The sequence below is a fragment of the Tursiops truncatus genome, chromosome 12 (genome assembly GCF_011762595.2).
Source record: "Tursiops truncatus isolate mTurTru1 chromosome 12, mTurTru1.mat.Y, whole genome shotgun sequence".
Lineage (NCBI taxonomy): Eukaryota > Metazoa > Chordata > Mammalia > Artiodactyla > Delphinidae > Tursiops > Tursiops truncatus.
The window spans coordinates 12,219,662-12,239,441 of NC_047045.1; the positions used below are offsets into that span (position 1 = coordinate 12,219,662).

The following is a 19,780-nucleotide window of genomic DNA, read 5'->3' on the forward strand; positions in this document are numbered from 1 at the left end:
AGAGCAACAGCCAGCACTACTCACCACCAGTCCCTCCCATCAGGAAACTTGCACAAGCCTCTTAGATAGTCTCATCCACCAGAGGGCAGACAGCAGAAGCAAGAAGAACTACAATCCTGAAGCCTGTGGAAGGAAAACCACATTCACAGAAAGGTAGACAAAATGAAAAGGCAGAGGGCTATGTACCAGATGAAGGAACAGGATAAAACCCCAGAAAAACAACTAAATAAAGTGGAGATAGGTAACCTTCCAGAAAAAGAATTCAGAAAATGATAGTGAAGATGATCCAGAACCTCGGAAAAAGAATGGAGGCAAAGATCGAGAAGATGCAAGAAATGTTTAACAAAGACCTAGAAGAATTAAAGAACAAACAAACAGAGATGAATAATACAATAACTGAAATGAAAAATACACTAGAAGGGATCAATAGCAGAATAACTGAGGCAGAAGAACGGATAAGTGACCTGGAAGACAGAATGGTGGAATTCACTGCTGTGGAACAGAATAAAGAAAAAAGAATGAAAAGAAATGAAGACAGCCTAAGAGACCTCTGGGACAACATTAAATGCAACAACATTCATATTATAGGGGTCCCAGAAGGAGAAGAGAGAGAGAAAGGACCTAAGAAAATATTTGGAGAGATTATAGTCGAAAACTTCCCTAACATGGGAAAGGAAATAGCCACCCAAGTCCGGGAAGCGCAGAGAGTCCCAGGCAGGATAAACCCAAGGAGAAACATGCCAAGACACATAGTAATCAAATTGGCAAAAATTAAAGACAAAGAAAAATTATTGAAAGCAGCAAGGGAAAAACGACAAATAACATACAAGGGAACTCCCATAAGGTTAACAGCTGATTTCTCAGCAGAAACTCTACAAGCCAGAAGGGAGTGGCATGATATATTTAAAGTGATGAAAGGGAAGAACCTACAACCAAGATTACTCTACCTAGCAAGGATCTCATTCAGATTTGATGGAGAAATCAAAAGCTTTACAGACAAGCAAAAGCTAAGAGAATTCAGCACCACCAAACCAGCTCTACAACAAATGCTAAAGGAACTTCTCTAAGTGAAGAAAAGGACCTACCAAAACAAAACCATGAAATGCACTTTTCTAGCAATGCAGTTGACCTTGCTTTGTCATTGGGCAGTTCAGTGGATGACCACCAAAACTGTTAAGAATTATTTTCTTAAAGGTAAAATTATGACTATCATACAAATATAAAATTAACACATATCAAAGATTTAACTCATTGATTGATGAAGGAACCAGTAAGATGTTACAAGTGGTTCCAAGAAGAATCTAAAGAACAGATAGAGATGATAGAGATAGAGATATATCATCAAAAATACTAAAATAAATTTGTTAATAGATACAAAGAAAGGGCCCAAGAGTGGGGCATGGGGAAAGAAATCAGTTGCCTTTCCACCAGACAAAATTCATGTTCATTACTTTGTCTTCTCCATCTTATGGTGTTTAAAATAGCTCTGTTATAGACAATGAAAGACACAGACCCTTACTGAATCAGCCAATATAAAAGGGTTCACTGAAGGATGCTTAGTATTCCATTGAAAAGACAGCCAGTAATCTTTTTTCTTTCTTTCTTTCTTTCTTTTCCCATTTCAAAGTCTTTCACAATTTTGCCTGACAAGCCATGAAATGCTATTAAGACATAAGAAAGAATAAGAAAATTTTTTATGTAAGGATATGGAGAATTCTAGACTGTTATTAAGTTATAAAAAAGTAAGGAGCAGAGGTGGTCCCATAAATGTAAACAGGATGTGGGAATAGAGAATATATACATTTTGGAATATATATGAGTAACATATCTCTGGAAAGATTTTTTAAGCACTAACACAGTTCGTTGTTTCTGGCAAGAGAAAGAGGGTGGCTAGGGATCACTGATGAGAAGAAGCATATATATATCCTTCTATGCTAAATATATATAAATATGTATATATATTCTTCTATGTTTTATATATATATATATATATATATATATCTCCTTCTATGTTTTTTATATATAGGTATATATATCCTATGTTTTTGAATTTTGAAACTTGAGATTATATTTCTTAGTCAATAAAGTAATATTAAAAAAAAACATAGAACCTACATATTTCCACTTTTCAAGTAATCATAGAAATCACCTTTTTCTTTTTCTTTTCCTTACTTCCTAATTCTTCATATTCATTTTTATATAAACAAGACATAATATGACCAAATAATCATATTTTTAGAACTCCACTTCCATTAAAATTTCACAGCAAAAAACTTTGATCCTAATAGGCAAATACTTAAGAATACCTTGATGGTTAAGATTGAGTAAATTTTATGTTATGTATATTTTACCGGAATTTAGAAAAAAAGAATACTTTGTGTTTTTCAGGTACCAAGATGATTCTTTACCCTGCAATGTGTCTGGACTGAGTCTCTCCATAACAGGTAATTTTCTCCCTGTGTTTGTCAAACGCAGGATGTGTGAGGAATGCTGGCATAGATAAAAGCTCAGAGGGGGCTGAGAAGAATAGTCAGCTGATGTCAGGAAAATCTCCCCAAAGCAGGGCCTAGCACATTACAGCAGATCAATAAATCTTTGTTGAATGAATTAATGAATTACTTCTAATCATCATTTACCACTGTTTTCATACTTGAAATTCTGGATCCTTTCATCCATTATTTATCCTGCTTCTCTGATCCATCAGTCAGAGATCAATTTGTCATAAGCCTTGAGAGGTAAGTCCTCTTGGATTCCATTTGGAAGGGAAAGAGGTATTCAACTAGTTTCTGTGTGGAGGGTTAATCTGAGAGACTGACTAACTCTCACCTCCTACAAAGGTTAGAAAAAGTTGTTTGAGCCTCCAGGAATTCTCTCTTAAACTCTGTGTGCACTTCTTATGGTAATAACATTCTCTTCCAATCTGGCAGCAAATTCAGTTTAACCTAAAAATATCAGAGGAAGACAAAGCAATATTTTCTCTCCTCAGTGACTCTGCAAAGAACACAGTTATGTTCTAAGAAAGTCTTAAAACAGAGCGCAAAAATCAAAACACATAAACAAACCTCAAAGCTTTCCTAAATGCACTAATATGTTCAAATAGTACAACTCTGACACCAAGTGGTAAAAAAAGGTATAAGCACGTTGACCAAAAAATATTATAGCTGGTATTGTTATGGGGTATTTGGTAGAGCAAAAAATTTATACAGTCAGTGTTATGTTCCTGTCTAAGACTCACTGTCGATACCATCATCCATCTAATCATTTTTTAAAATAACGTTAGAATTTCTCTCTACATAGGGCTGCTATAAGAATTAAGTTAATTAAAAAAAATTTTTTTAATGCCTAGCCTACAATAAGTGCTAAATAAATATTAACTCTTGTTAGTCCCTAATTTCATGTCTGCTAGGTGATAGGGACCCTAAGCAAGCTGTCCTTGTCCTCAAGGTGCAGGAGTGAGGAAGAAAAACAAGGAAAAACCAAATGAAACAGTGTTAACAGGTGCTATAACAGACATGTTAAGTAGGTTTGGGGAAGGCACACAAAAGGGAGAAATCAATTCCATCAGAGTGTTTTCTCTAAGAACTGCTCCTTCCTCAGATACAGACCTTTAGCAACTACATTAGTAATCTGTGACCCTGCTTTTTGGCCATGCATCACTGACCCAGAGTTGTACACTTGTCTCAGGCTGGGCCCATCTAATATGTTCTTCTAGGAATTTGGATTTGAAATTTTGATATTTTCATTAGTCTGAGATGTCCACTTGAGCAAGGATGTAAACGGTTCTCTGGTAAGGTGGTCATGTGTACAGAGAAATAGGAAAAGCCTGCCTGTGGAAAAAAACAAAACAGAAGTACAGAGAGAGGCAGAGATGAGAGAGAGTTCACGTGTCTCCAGAGAAACAGAGGATCTTCTTTTGAGGAACAAGCTGTTAGGTGTCCTAATGGTCCTCCAAGACTTGGTTCAAGATCCAAAAATAGCGTGACCTGCACCCTGCCCTTGAGTTTTGAGAGACACCCCTGTATCCTTATAATAAATTTGCTTTCCTTGCTAAATCTTGCCTTAGTGAGTTTGTTATTTTCCACTAAAATAATCTTAGCTTAGACACTGGATAAGTTCAAACATTAACTTCCTATCCAAAATGTTCCTCAATAATTCTAATTTTATTCTTTTAAATATTTGGGTACCACTGTTACATAATGTAATTCTATACTAATTTTTTACCAGTGGAGTGACTGTATTTTTATAGGATGTAAAATGCTATCAGTCTTGATTCTTTGATTGAGAGAAAAATATTTATGAAAACTTACAGAGAAAAAAGATCATTTGAACTTAAAATTTTACAAATGTAATCATTTCACAATATATATTTGTATCAATTATCATACTGTACACCTTAAATATACACATTGTTATATGTCAATTTTATCTTAATAAAGCTGTAAAAAAAAACTTCATGATAAAAAAACTTTAAAAATAAATAAATAAAATTTTACAAATATTTAACTTGAACATTGTTCCTAGTTAAATTAACATATAGGCAAAACATGCAAGTTTATGCCTCACAAGCGTAAAATATTAAGATGGAATTGATAGAAAAAAATCATCTGGTGTAGATATCAAGTAAGGAAGAGTGTTAAATTGCTGGCAACCAGGCCTCCACAGCTTATGCATGCCACCATAGTCATTCTATTTAAGAAAAAAAATAAATCAAATTTTGTAAGTAGTCTTTAAATCTAGACTACACAGAAAGTTTTAAGAAAGAAATCATCTAAAGCAGTGGTCCCCAACCTTTTTGGCGCCAGGGACCATTTCCGTGGATGGGGAGCGGCAGATGAAGCTTCCCTCGGTAGTTTGCTGCGCACCTCCTGCTGTGCGTCCCGGTTCCTAACCACTCCGTCGCCCCGGGCGGCTGGGAACTCCTGATCTAAAGCACCATCTCCAAAAGACATTTCCTTTGTCTACTTTTTCTTTTTTTTTTTTTTGCTCAAACATAATTTTTACACAGATCATAATAAATGCACAAATTTTTACCTAGCTTTTTTCCCTAATAATTTGTGAATATTTTCCTCATAATTAAGCAATCTCAAAAATATCATTTTTGGTGATTGAAAGATGGGGGTAGTGGTAGGAAAAATAGAGAGCTTGACTATATAATCTGAGCCTTCTTTGGGTACCCCAAGTATCCTATTTTTATATGGTACCTCTACAGACAGACACACACACACACACACACACACACACACATTCCCCTGTGTCATGCATAAATAGGGACAACAGGCAGGGTCACATTTCTCTGAGTAGTCTGCTGGCTAAACAGGAGTAGAAAGGAAGTGAACATATCAAACCATTGTTCTATTCTAAGCTTGGTTTACTTCTATGAGTTCCTTGAATATAGGGCCATGTTTTATTTATGTGTTTGTCCCCCCAAAAGCATTTATCCTAAAGTACACATGAATGGCAAAAGAAAAATGCGTATTCTCAATTTAGGATAAAAGGTCTCTTTCAGATATCCACTCAGTTCCGGCCAACCTTTCACATCTAGATGTAATCAGCTAGAACTGCTATTCCACATTTTTTGTAAGTTCCTAACCTTCCTCAATTCTTCTACATATCTACTAGGTGGAGCTTAGTTCATTGTCACCTCTGCTTTGATGTTTGTTTCTGCACAATCTATTTCTGTTTTGTACCAAGAAGACTCAGGCATGAAACTCAGCCTTTTACTCAATTCAAAACACACACACCATACCACATTCCCCCAAAGAGAAGAGAAAGAGAGGGAAAACTTGCTTATCAAATTTCTTATGATTCCAGTAGAATTTACTGAGGATTGAGAGAGAAGATGTGTCTCAGGAAGGATTTTCATAGTATAAACACAAATTCAAATGGCCTAGTGGACATTGCTGTCCTGAAAAGTCCGTTTAAGATTAAACCGGTAATTTTTCACCAGTTGTTTTGCTCTTCTTAGGTCCAGTCTCAAGCCATTCCCTTTCATCTCCATCCTATTTCTTTCTTTCCAAATTGCCCCAAGAGCTCCAAATTTTTCTTCCTCTATTATGGAGCACTAGTCAACAAACCTAAGAAGTGATAAGCAGAATAATAACACCTCTAGTTTAACAGGATCTAAACTTCTGGTTTTTAAACAAAGAATAAAGTAGGCAGCTCCCTCTTCTCCTCCCAGAAATCATTTAAATCCCGTTAAGATAACAAGAAAAAAAATGTATAATTCATCTTTGAGGAGAATCGAGACAGCCAATATTTAAACCACGGTATAGTTGCAGGAGAGGAACCAGAGAAGATAAAATAAAGTCAGAAGGAAAGAGAGGACATCTGTTGTTTAAAAGCTCAGAAATAACCAGCAATGTACATTACTCACAGGTAAATGACACCACATTTATTAGAAATCTCCAGAGAAACAGAACCAGTAGGATATTTTACATATATAAAAGTATATAAATATAACATATATAAACATATTATTTTTATTATGCTTATATATGTATAAAGAGTTGTATTGCAGGGAATTGGCTCATGGATTTATGGAGGCAGACAAGTCTTAAGATGTGCTGGGTCGGTAAGCAAGCTGGAGACCAAAGAGCCACTGGCTTAGTTTCATTCTGAGTCTAAAGACCTGAGAACCAGGAGAGGTGATGGTATAGCTCCCTTCCAAAGGCAAGCAGGCTCCAGACCCAAAAAGATGTTACTGTATGTGTCCAAAGACAGTCAGGCAAGAATTCTTACATGGGGTGGGGTCAGCCTTTTTCTTCTGTTCAGGCCTCCCACTGATGGAAAGAGGCCCATCCACATTAGGAGGGCAAACTATTTTAATCAGTCTCCTGATTTAAAAGTTAATCCCATCAAAAACATCCACAGAAACACCCCAAATAATGTTTGATCAAATACCTGGGCACCTCATGGCCCAGTCAAGTTGACACATAAAATTGACAGACACACATTGAGGTATAAAACTGAGATCATTTGTCAAAAACAGGAGACACAGCAAACACAGACTAGTAACAAAATCATTCCTTTTGCTCCAAAAAGCAGAAAAGGAAGGGCTAAATGACAAATAAAACAGACAAACCCAATTTGTAGAAAAGAGTCTGTCCCTGTGCCAGTGGGACAGGAAGGGAGGGAAGCAGGAAGGTAGGAAGAAATGGGGGGAGGGAAACAGAGAGGAAATGAGAGGATAAAGGAGGGGAACAAAGACTAGGCTTCTAAGGAAAAATTTTCAGACCTGGAATAGGCCCTGATGCCTTTCCCACATAGGCCTCCAGCAAAATCTGGACCTAGAAAAATTCACTTGTTTCACAGATGGAAAGTCAAAAATGAACCAGAAGAGAATTCATACACATGATATTATATCAGGAAGGGGGTGAGGAGATGAACAGTAAAAATAGGGGAGATGAGGAGCATTCGCCAAAAACTACTGCCATGGGCGCATATGAAAATTACAATAAAACATTCTGCCACAAGCTTTAAAACATAATGAAATAATGCTTGTATTAAGCAAGAATACAAAACAATGATAAGAAAGAGGTAATGAGACAATCATAAACCATAAACCATTAACTAATAAACCATTAGCCAACTTAACTAAGAAAAAAAAGGAGCTGGAAGAAAGCATAAATATAGAAAATATAATAAGTGGAAAATAATCATAGGTTAAAAAAAAGAAATTGAAATAATCTTGAGACTAATTTGTCCACATCAAATACATTTTAAAAATTGAATAAAATGGATAATTTTCTATGACAGTAAAATTTACCAAAATAGACTCCAGAAAAAGAGAAAATCTAGATAAACCAAGGATCATAGAAAAAAAAAGAAAACTGTTAAAGAGAACACTCAAAAAAACAAAACAAAACAAAACAAAAAAGCCCTGATGAATTCACAAGGAAATGTTACCACATCTTTAAAGAATAGATTATTACAATACTATTAAATTGTTCCAGATCATAAAGAAGGAAAGTTTAACATGATTTTTTATGAACCGAACAGGACACTGATACTAAAACTTAACAAAGATTGCACAAAAAAGAAAACTACAGGCCACTATTATTTATAAATATTAATTTAAAAATCCTAAGCATATTATTAGCAAAGAGAATCCATCAGCACAGTAAAGGAAGAATGCACCGTGATCAATTGTGGTTTATTCTAGGAATGCAAAGATGAAACAATATTTCAGAGTCTTTCTAAATATGATGCAAACCCAGAAACCAGAAAATAAAAGTTTTATAAATTCAACCACCTTTTAAATATCTAAAATATTGCAAATTAAAGCCACCATAAACAAAAATACATTGCAGAAAAATGTTTATAATTCATATTACTAAAAAATGACTAATATATCTGTATTTATATCTACGTTTTATAAATCAATAAGAAGCCCAACAGCCCTATAGAAAAACAGGCAAATTGTATGAGGAGACAGTTCACTAAAATGTGAATACAAATGGCTCCTTTTCTACTGAAAAAGTGGACTACCCCTCTCGTGATAATAAAAAAAATGACTCTGAGTTAAATTTTCACCTATCAAAATGGCAAAGACAAAATCACTGATACACTTTGCTTGACACACTACTGCTAGAAGGTAGATTGCCACACCCTGTATGGAAGGCAGCTCAGTATCTATCACAATTCTAACTGTACCTATCCTCTGACCCAGCAATTGCACTGTTGGAATTTATCCTGCAGGTATATTCATTGATTTGCAAAATGATGGCTGTCCAAGATTAATCACAGCAGTATTGTTAATACTATTAAAAGTTTAAAAATAACTTAAATGCCCACCAATAGGGCCTAAGTAATAGATGATGGTGCATGATATAATGTAACGCCAGGCAGCTGGGAAAATGTGGGATGTATCACAATACACTACAAGAATGTAACATGTTAGTTAATTTTTAGGACTACAAGAATCTGGTCTTTACTTCCTGCCTTGTGCAACCTCATGTATTCCTGAGTCACCAGTTGTTTATTGTCCTCTGACAAAACATCAGCAAAGTTAACACCAGTGCCCTCCCCCATCTTTTGCAGCTGTACCCATTAATGAAGAGATGTGCACTTTGATGAATATATTTCACTTGAGTAGCCCCAGAACACATTTATGCTTGCTGACCTGGGTGAGCGCAGTAGTAATTCACTTCTGCATCTCTGGGCTACTGAGCAGGAGTCACACACTGCTTGTTCTCCCCAAGTATGTTTCAGGAAATCCTTTGTGATTTCTATGCCATTAATATTCTATGTTTCAATGCTGGTCTTTTGATTCAAAGAAATTAGTTTGGTTATTTATCCAAAGGATAAATAAACATGGAAATGAAAAACTGCCAGCAGATGTTAAAATTAAGTACATTTTCCTGGGATTCCAGGACAGTGAGTGGTCTGGTAGTTAAGGGTTCATAACCTTAGTTAAAATCACAAACTCTAAACCAAATGTTGATCATGTTGACCCCTGTACTCATTCTCAAGCCTACTTTCTTCTGATATAGTTTTCCCAGACTATCTCTGTGTTAATGGCCAAGATGGCAAACCAACCTATCCTTTTAAAAGAATTCATCTAATTTGAGAGATCAGCATAAATTAAATAAAGACAAACCATAAGCACAAATACTATACCCAAAAATACACTTTATCAATTTTGTATCAGTACTGGACTATAGTTTCAACTTCTTGCTTTTAATCTCCTACCATGCCTACTCCAATCCTAAAGAAAATACTTGTGTACTAGTAAAGAGCTGTGGCAGGAAGTAAGGTGAGTGGGGGGAAGAAAGAAGGAGAATTTTATTGACTTGAAAAATAAGTGTGATCTTAACATTTTGCTTACAATTTGCTAATAATCCTGATCTGAAGGTAATTTAAACCATGATTAGAAATTAGTAACATTTTTAAAGACACTGAACATAAGTCTATATGTTTACATACCAATGAAATTATTTGCATAAAAGTATTTTTTATTGTGCAAAAGAAGCATATGTAAGGTATTAATTCTATCATAATAATTATCATTATCAAAATTGACCTATTCTATGTAAGAAGTATTAGATTTAACAGCAGATAAAGCAAGGAATTCAGAAACACGTATTTCCTCCATTAAAATGTTCCATATCTTGAAGTGATTGCTCTGTGACACCAAAGAGTATGTTTGTGTATACAAAATACTTGATGCTTAGCACCTGGGGTTCTCTGGACAGACTTCAAGGGGATTCATAAGCCCTCTTTGTCTTTTTTAGTATCAAGAACATTTTCCTTATTTTTAAAATATCAACTCAGATTTAAGAAATCAATATCATACTTGATGAAAACTCAAAAATTATTGCTGTAGTTAAGGTTAAAAAAAAAGACCCTGCCATCACGCAGATAAAGTAAGGACTGAGTTGTAGCTGCCACAGCAACATTTAGTCTTGATCATTTGATGTTTGTAGACTTAAAATCTTGAACACAGGCATCCATTTAAACACAGCAGATTGAAAATATAGAATTTAGTGTCTCTCCCCCCTGAAACCCCATTAAAATGACGGTAGGCAGATTTTTTTAAAACCACAAAGAGAAAGAGGATAAAAAGATCACAGCAACAATATTTTAGAGACTGGAAAGCAGATGGATGAGTGGTAACTGATGTAACAAATGACAGAATATTAAAACATAAGCCAGCATAAGGGAAATACAGAAACAGACTGCAGGATCCCAGCAATGCTCAGAAAATTGAGGCACCAACTACCTTTAAAAGCCAAAGTTGGTGATATTTTAAAATAAGATCCACAGATGAATCTTAAAATAAAAGATTGATTGAAACACTGTGTAGTTAAACCTCCATCCCCAATACCTCTCCCAACACCCAGGCTACTAGCCCCTCCCAACCCTGGAAGACAGCTAAAGCTTTGCTCTCTGGAAATTGAACCATAAAGACTTTGAACTCAGGGATAAATACTGAAACAAGATGATCAAGTGAAAGTTAACTTGCTGAATAATTAGATCTCTGACCCCTATTCCTAGGAGAAGGAGGATTTCCCCTAGCTCAAGAGAAATTACTTAAAGGTCCTGATAACAGGCCCTGCCAAATGATCCTACAATAAAGTTTACGTTTGACTAGTTCTCTATAAACAACTTCAAATAGTCTTGCACTGCCTTACCATTTAATATGAGCAGATGGCCAAGGATCACCAGATATTTCAGGAAAATTCTCTAACATGAAGACAGTAATGATAAAAAAGAAATAAAAAGAACTTGAGATAACAAAATATATAGAAAGAAGAATAAAACGTTACAGAATTTATTTTTACCCTTGGAAGTTAAAAATGTAAAAGCAACATCCTCTTCTATTCACAACAGTAACTGCTTCCAGACCAGCCCTCAGAAAATTAAAAATAAACAAACAAAAAACTATACAACTAGACGAAATATATGAATTCATTGTTGATATAAATCAGATTTTAGACAATTAGAGCACAGGAGTGATCCCTAAGTAAAGGGAAACACATAGGTGAGTGCACCACACACATTTGACTGAACTTTCCTTTGGAAGCACATCCTAGACTGTGGCACACAGAGGTGGAGACCAAGTCAAATACACAGGTCTCACTGCTTGTGAGGCAGCAAAGATCAGAGCTCAGGTCTGCTGAGGCTGGAATTTGTGGGGTTGGGTGCTGGAGAAGAAGTTATATAGAGAATGAGCTCCAGAAATCTGCATCAAAGACTCCTTAAGATTTGGGGTAAATACTAAAGATGAGACGATACAAGGCCTGGCAAAGACCAGCTACTGGAGACCTGTGAGCTGAATGGAGGTTGCATAGTCCAAGAGATAGAGTCCCAACTGCCAGATGGGAGAAACATCACTGAACAGACTAGACATTCGACTGAGATCACAGAAAGCCCACACCTTAGAAGTAGGGTTGCTTAAGCTGTAAAGGAAGGGCTACTCTGTACCTGCCCTAACCACATTTTTAAAAAGCCTCAAAAATATCAAGTTAATTTTGCAAGTAAATTGAATTTTAAAATGCAATTCTCTTAAAAGGAAGAAAATAAAATCTGGACTCAAAATGATATACCCGCCACAATGTCCAGTATTAAATTAAAAATTCCTAGGTATACACAGAAGCATGAAAATATTACCCATAAGCAGGAAAAAAACAGAGACTAAAAATAGACTCACAAATGGCAAAATTGGGGAATTAGCAGACAAGGATTTTAAAGCAGGTTTCATAAATGTATTAATAGATGTAAAGAAAACATAAGCTGTGAGTATAAAGATGGGGAAAATCCCAGTAGAGAAATTGAAACTTTACAATAGAAACAATTCTAGAACTGAAAAATACAATATCTGAAAAGAAAATTTCATTGCATAAGTTTAATGGCAGATCACACATTGTGGAAGAAAAAAAATCAGTGAACTTAAAAACGGGAGGAGGCAGTACGAATATCCAGATTGAAGCACAGAAAGAAAAAATGTTGCATATAATTATGAGTTCCTCTGTGACTTGCAGGACAAAATTAAATGGTCTAAAATGTAACTGAAATCCCAGAAGAAGAGAAAGAAAAGAGAGATTGAAGCAGAAAAAAATATTTGAAAAAATAAGGGCCAAAATTTTTCCAAATTTGATGAAAACTATCAATTCATAAATCCTAGAAGCTCAATACACTCTGAGCAGTAGAAGCATAAAGAGAACAACAGCTATACATCCGAAGGAAGTGAAATCACTGTCTCAAAGAGGTATCTACCCTTCATGTTCATTGCAGCATTACTCATAATAGCCTAGACATGGAAAGAATCTAAGTGCCCATTGACAAATGAATAAAGAAAATGTGATATATATATTTTTTCATATATTTACATTCACTAATATATATATATATATATATATATATATTATTCCCCCATTAAAAAGAAGAAAATCCTGTCATTTGCAACAGCATGGATGGACCTAGAGGGCATTATGCTAAGCAAGATAAGTCACACAGGGAAAGAAAAATACTGTACAGTCTCACTTATATGTGGAATCTAATAAAGCTGAACTCATTATTTACAATTGCTAAGACATGGAAGCAACCTAAGTGTCCATCAACAGATGAATGGATAAAGAAGATGTCGTATGTATATACAATGGAATACTACTCAGCCATAGAAAAGAACAAAATTTTGCCATTTACAGCAACATATATGGACTTGGAGGGTATTATGCTAAGTGAAATAAGTCAGACAGACAGAGAAAGACAAATACTGTATGATATCACCTATATGTTGAATGTATAAAATACAACAGACCAGTGAATATAACAAAAAAGATATAGAGAACAAACTAGTGGTGGCCAGTGGGGAGAGGGAAGTGGGGAGGCAAAAGATAAGGGTAGGGGAGTAAGAGGTACAAACTATTAGGTACAAAATAAGCTATAAGGATATATTGTACAGCACAGAGAATATGGCCTATATTTTATAATAACTATAAATGGAGTATAACCTTTAAAAATTGTGAATCACTATATTGTACACCTGTAACTTATATAATATTGTGCAGCAACTATATTTCAATTATAAAAAAAGAATAAGTCTACTTGCAAAAAAAAAAAAAAAAAAGCCAAACTCATAGAAACAAAAGAGTAGAATGGTGGTTGCCAGGGGCTGAGAGGTGGGGGAAATGGGGAGGTGTTGATCAAAGGATACAAACTTCAGTTATAAGATGCATAAGTTCTGGGGATCTAATATACAGCATGTTAACTATTGGTAACAATCCTGTATTACAAACTTGAAAGTTTCTAAGAAAGTAGATCTTAAATGTTCTCACCACTGGAAAAACAAAAAGAAAGAAAGAAAGAAAAGGGAAAAAAGATAACTATGTGAGGTGATGGAAGTGTTAGCTAACCTTACTGTGGTAATCATTTTGCATTATATACATGTATCAAACCATTATATTGTACACCTTAAACTTACACAATTACACCTCAGTAAAACTGGGAAAAAATCTCAATAATAAGAAAAAAAAGAGAACCACAGCAAAGCATAGTCAAATTGTTGAAAACTCAAGACAAAAAACAATTTTACAAGCTGCCAGAAGAAAAAAATACATTATATACAAGGGGAAAATAACAATTATCACTGAGTTCTCATAAAAGACAATGCAAGCAAGAAGAGAATAAAATGACATCATTTAATTGCTAAAGGAAAAAAACTAGACTTCTATGTCCAGTGAAAATATCCTTCAGAAATGATGGTGGAATAAAGATATTTTCAGATAAAACAAAACTCAACAGAATTTGTCAGCATGAAATGTTAGAGGAAATTTTTCAGGCTGAAGGAAAATGATACCAAATGGAACCTCAGACCTACATGAAGAAATGAAAAGCATGAAAAATAGTAAATGTATTGTAGAACAGTAACTGATACTTTCCCAGCTGCCTAAAATCCTATAGGACTTAACTGAATTCATCAACCCCCATATGACGGTAGTCTTTTGTTCAACAATATACAATTAGACTTGTTTAAAAAAAAAGAATCTAAATCAATTATCTAATTAGAGTTTATATACATCCTTCAACAGCAGAAGTTTGATCTTTGGTGCTATCCCGGGAGGTGGGCATTTCCAAATTTGAACAATGTTCATAGAATAGATGAACTGAGTAGCTGTAACACCTTGCCTGCAACCAATGAATAATATTTCCCCTGGAAGTTTATTCTATTCTGATCTACCTAATAAAGTTCTTATTATCTGAAAGATCAGGAGGAAGGAAAAGACAGCAGAATTTTAAAATTCAATAAAAGAGTTGCAATAGAAAGTTGAGGAAATCATCCAGAGCATAGAAGAAAAAACAAAAAAGATGAAAAGAAGAAGAGAAAATATTAAGAAAATTAGAGGATCAGTGTAGAAGATTCAACAGCCTACAAATAAGAGTTCCAGGGCTTCCCTGGTGATGCAGGGGTTGGGAGTCCGCCTACCGATGCAGGGGATACGGGTTAGTGCCCCGGTCCGGGAGGCTCCCGTATGTCGCGGAGCGGCTGGGCCCATGAGCCATGGCCGCTGAGCCTGCGCGTCCGGAGCCTGTGCTCCTCAACGGGAGAGGCCACAGTAGTGAGAGACCCGCGTACCGCAAAAAAATAAAAAATTAAAAAAAAAAAGAGTTCTAGAGAGAAAGAACAAGAAAAAGAGAAAATTTTCAAAGAAATAACTGAAGAAAACTTCTCACAACTTTCTAAATTGAAAGAGACTAATATATCCCCCAGTATAATAAATAAAAATGGATCCATTCCAAGATATGTCATCATAAAATTTCAGAACAAAGATTCTGGGTGGGAAAGAAGGATATATGAAAAGAATCAGGAGTTCAAGATGTTTGAGAGCTGTTCAACTGCAGCTGCAAAGCTTTCAAAATTCTAAGGAAAATTCATTTCTACCCTAGAATTACATACACAGCCGAACTTCCAAACAAGTACAAGGATAGAACAAATACACTTTTAGACTTTAATATCTCAAAAATCTTATCTCCTATTCACTCTTTGTATTAGTTATCTATTGCTACATAATAAATTCCCCTAAAATTTCACAGTTTAAGGCAACAAATACTTACTTTCTCCCAATTTCTGTGGGCCAGCAATCCAGGGGTGGCTTAGCTGGGCATTCTAGCTAAGGGCCTCTCGTGTGATTGCAGGTCAAGCTGTTAGCCAGGGGTGCAGTTATGTGAAGGTGGCACTTGGGCTGAAGAACGTACTTCCATGGTTATTCATGTGCTTGTTGGCAGGTTTCAGTTCCTCTCTGGCTGTTGGTAGGAGATCTCAGTTCCTTAGTACATGGGCTTCTCCATACGGCTGCTCAAAACAAGGCAGTTTACTTCCCACAAAGCAAATAATCTGAGACACAGAGGCCAGTTTCCCAAGACAGTAGCTATAATCTTTTATAACCTAATCTCAGAAGTGAGATAACATCACTTCTCTCAAACACTGTTGGGAGAGGACTGCACACGGTTGTGAATACATGGAAGTGGGGATCACTGAGGGCCATTTTGGAGGCTGGCTACTACACCCTTCCTAGAAGCTACTGAGGGATGTATTCCACCAAACAAGGAAGTAAATCAAGAATGAGAAAGAGTGGGATCCAGAAAAAAAAAGAGAAAGAGAAAGTGAATCCCTAAGAAAGCAGTGAAGTAAAAAACCCAGGTTGACAGTTGAGTCCAAGACCAGAAACAACCAGTGGAGATGAGAACAGGAAGATACAGGTCTCCAGGAAGTCTATCACTAAGAAGAACAAGAACTAATAAATTGGGGCAGAGGGTGGGGGTGGAATCTGAACATATTGTGCTGAGAATTCTATTTCTAGCAAAATTTGGGGGTAACTTTGGGAAAAATGTATTGAAAACTAAGCAACCAAAACCATTTTAAACTCTAAGTTAAATACATAAATTATAAAAGAAAAGAAGTATAATCCTGGTATACCACATGAATAAAGTTATAGTAATTTAAACACTAGAAATTGAGTTAACAAATAATATTATATGACCAAAAATGGCAGGAGGATAAAAAGACAGGAATTATCTGCCTGTGTGAGGGTGTATTCGGATAAAGGAGCTAATCGTCAACTTTTATAGTTGCAAGTCAACAGAAATTATAAACTTAAATATTAATAAAAAGCTTAGGTATGTTTCTTAGATATATGGAGGCAAATATCAGAAAAAAACAGCTACAAGATTTGAAACCACTTGCCTTTGGGGAAGGAAATTCTGAGTGGGATCGGTGGAACAGCAGATAACGACCTTTCTTTCACCTTATAGAGCCATTTGATACTTTAAAACTACCAAGTAGGACTTCCCTAGTGGTGCAGTGGTTAAGAATCCGCCTGCCAATGCAGGGGACAAGGGTTCAAGCCCTGGTCCAGGAAGATCCCACATGCCACAGAGCAACTAAGGCTGTGCGCCACAACTACTGAGCCTGCGCTCTAGAGCCCGTGAGCCACAACTACTGAAGCCCATGTACCTAGAGCCCGTGTTCCGCAACAAGAGAAGCTACTGCAATGAGAAGCCCACGCACTGCAATGAGGAGTAGCCCCCGCTCGCTGCAACTAGAGAAAGCCCGTGCACAGCAACGAGGACCCAACTCAGCCAAAGATAAATAAATAAATTTATTTATTTTTGAAAAACTACCATGTATATCTATAACTTAGACTATTTAAAATAACATTTTTATTTACTGAACCTAATTTTAAGTTCAATTCGACTTTAAATTTAGCACTAAGTTAGAGAGACATTGTTTTTTTTTTCTGTTCACCCACAGTAAAATAAGTTTATTAGACTATATACATAGATATTCTGAAGATAAAATTATACACCTTGTAGAATATGGTAACAAATGGGAAATTATCTTTAGAAACTGAACTATACTGTTTATGGCAATGTCTAAAATGTAACTTTACTATATAGCATATATTGATACTATCTTTAAAACTGACAATTCCTCAAAACACTATTACAAAACAAGCAAAAATGTATGTTACCATAGTTTTTCATATAGATATTTAGGCAACATGAATTTAGTTGACCCCAAAGAGGTCAACTAAATTATTCATTATATTATTAAATTGCAATTCAAGCTTCTTAATATTTTTAATGTTATTTTTAAAAAATTTTTATTTTTGGTGGCATCAGGTCTTAGATGTGGCATGCAGGATCTTTCATTGCGGTGAGCAGGTTCTTTGTTGCAGCACGTGGGCTTCTCTCTAGTTGTGGCGCATAGGCTTCTCTCTAGTTGTGGTGTGCCAGCTCCAGAGTGCGTGGGCTCAGCAGTTGCGGCACGGGGGCTCTCTAGTTGTGGCACGTGGGCTCCAGAGTGAGTGGGCTCTGTAGTTTGGCGCACGGGCTTAGTTGCCCTGAAGCATGTGGGATCTTAGTTCCCCGACCAGGGATCGAACCCACGTACCCTGCATTGGAAGGTGTGTTCTTAACCACTGGACCACCAGGGAAGTCCCTCAAGCTTTTTTTTTTTTAATAAATTTATTTATATTTTATTTATTTATTTTTGGCTTCATTGGGTCTTCATTGCTGCTGCACACGGGCTTTCTCTAGTTGCGGCGAGCGGGGGCTGCTCTTTGCTGCAGTGCGTGGGCTTCTCATTGCAGTGGCTTCTCTTGTTGCAGAGCACGGGCTCTAGGTGCACGGGCTTCAGTAGTTCTGGCGTGCGGGCTTCAGTAGTTGTGGCTCGCAGGCTCTAGAGCGCAGGCTCAGTAGTTGTAGGCACACGGGCTTAGTTGCTCCGCGGCATGTGGGATCTTCCCAGCCCAGGGCTTGAAGCCGTGTCCCCTGCATTGCCAGGCAGATTTTTTTTCTTTTTTGAATTTTGTTTATTTTTTATACAGCAGGTTCTTATTAGTTATCCATTTTATACATATCAGTGTATACATGTCAATCCCAATCTCCCAATTCATCCCACCACCACCCACCCCCGCCACTTTCCCCCCTTGGTGTCCATACGTTTGTTCTCTACATCTGTGTCTCTATTTCTGGGCAGGCGGATTCTTAACCACTGCTCCACCAGGGAAGTCCCCCTCAAGCTTTTTAAAAAACTCCTTCTCAAATGAAAATTCACTAAAAAACCGTCAAATATTTATTGCCTTTTAAAAATTGCTTTTATACTAGGTCAAATTATATAGATTCTAATATTTAGGAATAGTCACACTTTTTGCTCATCTTACTGGATATAACAGAATCTTTGATTTATTTTGATGTATTAAAAAAATAATTTGTGTCAAGTAATGAATGTCTTTCTGCCTAAAAAACAAAGGAATAAAGGATGGGAGGGAGGGAGGGAAGGAGGGAGGGAAGAAGGGAAAATGTTTCAGGGAGTACAAATTCTTGAGTGTAGGTCAGTTCATTCCAGAGCAGATTAGAGAAGAAAGCCTCTGTACTATGGCAGCCCAGCTGTTGTTCCCTTGTCCACCTAACAATCAAGCCTCAGTAAATGAGAGCTCAAGGAGAAACACTAGCCAAGAAGAACCAAAAGTGTGCTCCTTGCCCAAATGCTGCACTCAAACAACATAATAAAGTTGTAACACAGAAAATTTTACACAGGGTAAGCTGCAAGTACTGGAGTTTCATTTATTGCCAGAACCTTTGGAGTCATCAGGAGTCCTGTTTATTTAAGGATCTAATTACTCACTCTTTCTCTTAAAAATCAAATGAAAACCTTAGACTCTCTCCTTTCTCTTCCCTCCTTTCCCTTCCTGCTCACTTGCTTTCCTGTTCCTTTCTCTTCCTAATCTTTGCCTATTTTCCCCTTCCCTTCTGCATTCAGGGTGACGAGGAGGTGAAGGAGGATGTACCCGCCAGCGCCCAAGGAGACGGAGTGTGAAGCAGGGAGGGGGAAGCCACCAGGAGGCTCTCAGCGGTGCGCAGTGTGCACACCAGCACCAAAACATGCAGGACTGGGATGGCGGGTGGTTGCGTGGACATGGTAGGTCCATGACATTGAGATTGGGAGATTGATACAATGAGAAAATAAATTGATTGAAACAATCAGCAGTTAGCTTTGAAAATAATGAGAGCCAGATTTCTCACTGTTGGAGAAGGTACTTACATACATGGAAAGGGAGAAGACCAGAAATAGCCTTGATGTGCTGAATTAGAATTGTAAGTATCAGTATAAAGGCATGTTTTAAAATTTCCTTCGATGGAGCTATATTCAGACTATTCTTTCCTCAGCGAGCAATGACCCAGTTCACACTTAAGACAGTGCCTGTGGAGACCTTAGTTATAGTAGAAAAGGGGTAAAATATATTTTTCTTCTTGTTTTTTCTTAAAGGTCACTGAC

The 19,780-nt window shown here is 36.5% G+C and overlaps 1 long non-coding RNA gene across 1 annotated transcript in view; it reads left to right on the plus strand.

The window, feature by feature from the left end:
- Positions 1–19,460, plus strand: part of LOC141275981 (uncharacterized) — a 74,319-nt gene extending 54,859 nt beyond the window's left edge. Inside the window, exons 2-3 of the long non-coding RNA XR_012324700.1 lie at positions 2,389–2,444; positions 19,265–19,460. This is a non-coding gene — a long non-coding RNA (uncharacterized lncRNA). The remainder of the gene's footprint in view (positions 1–2,388; positions 2,445–19,264) is intronic.
- Positions 19,461–19,780: the final 320 nt, after the last annotated feature.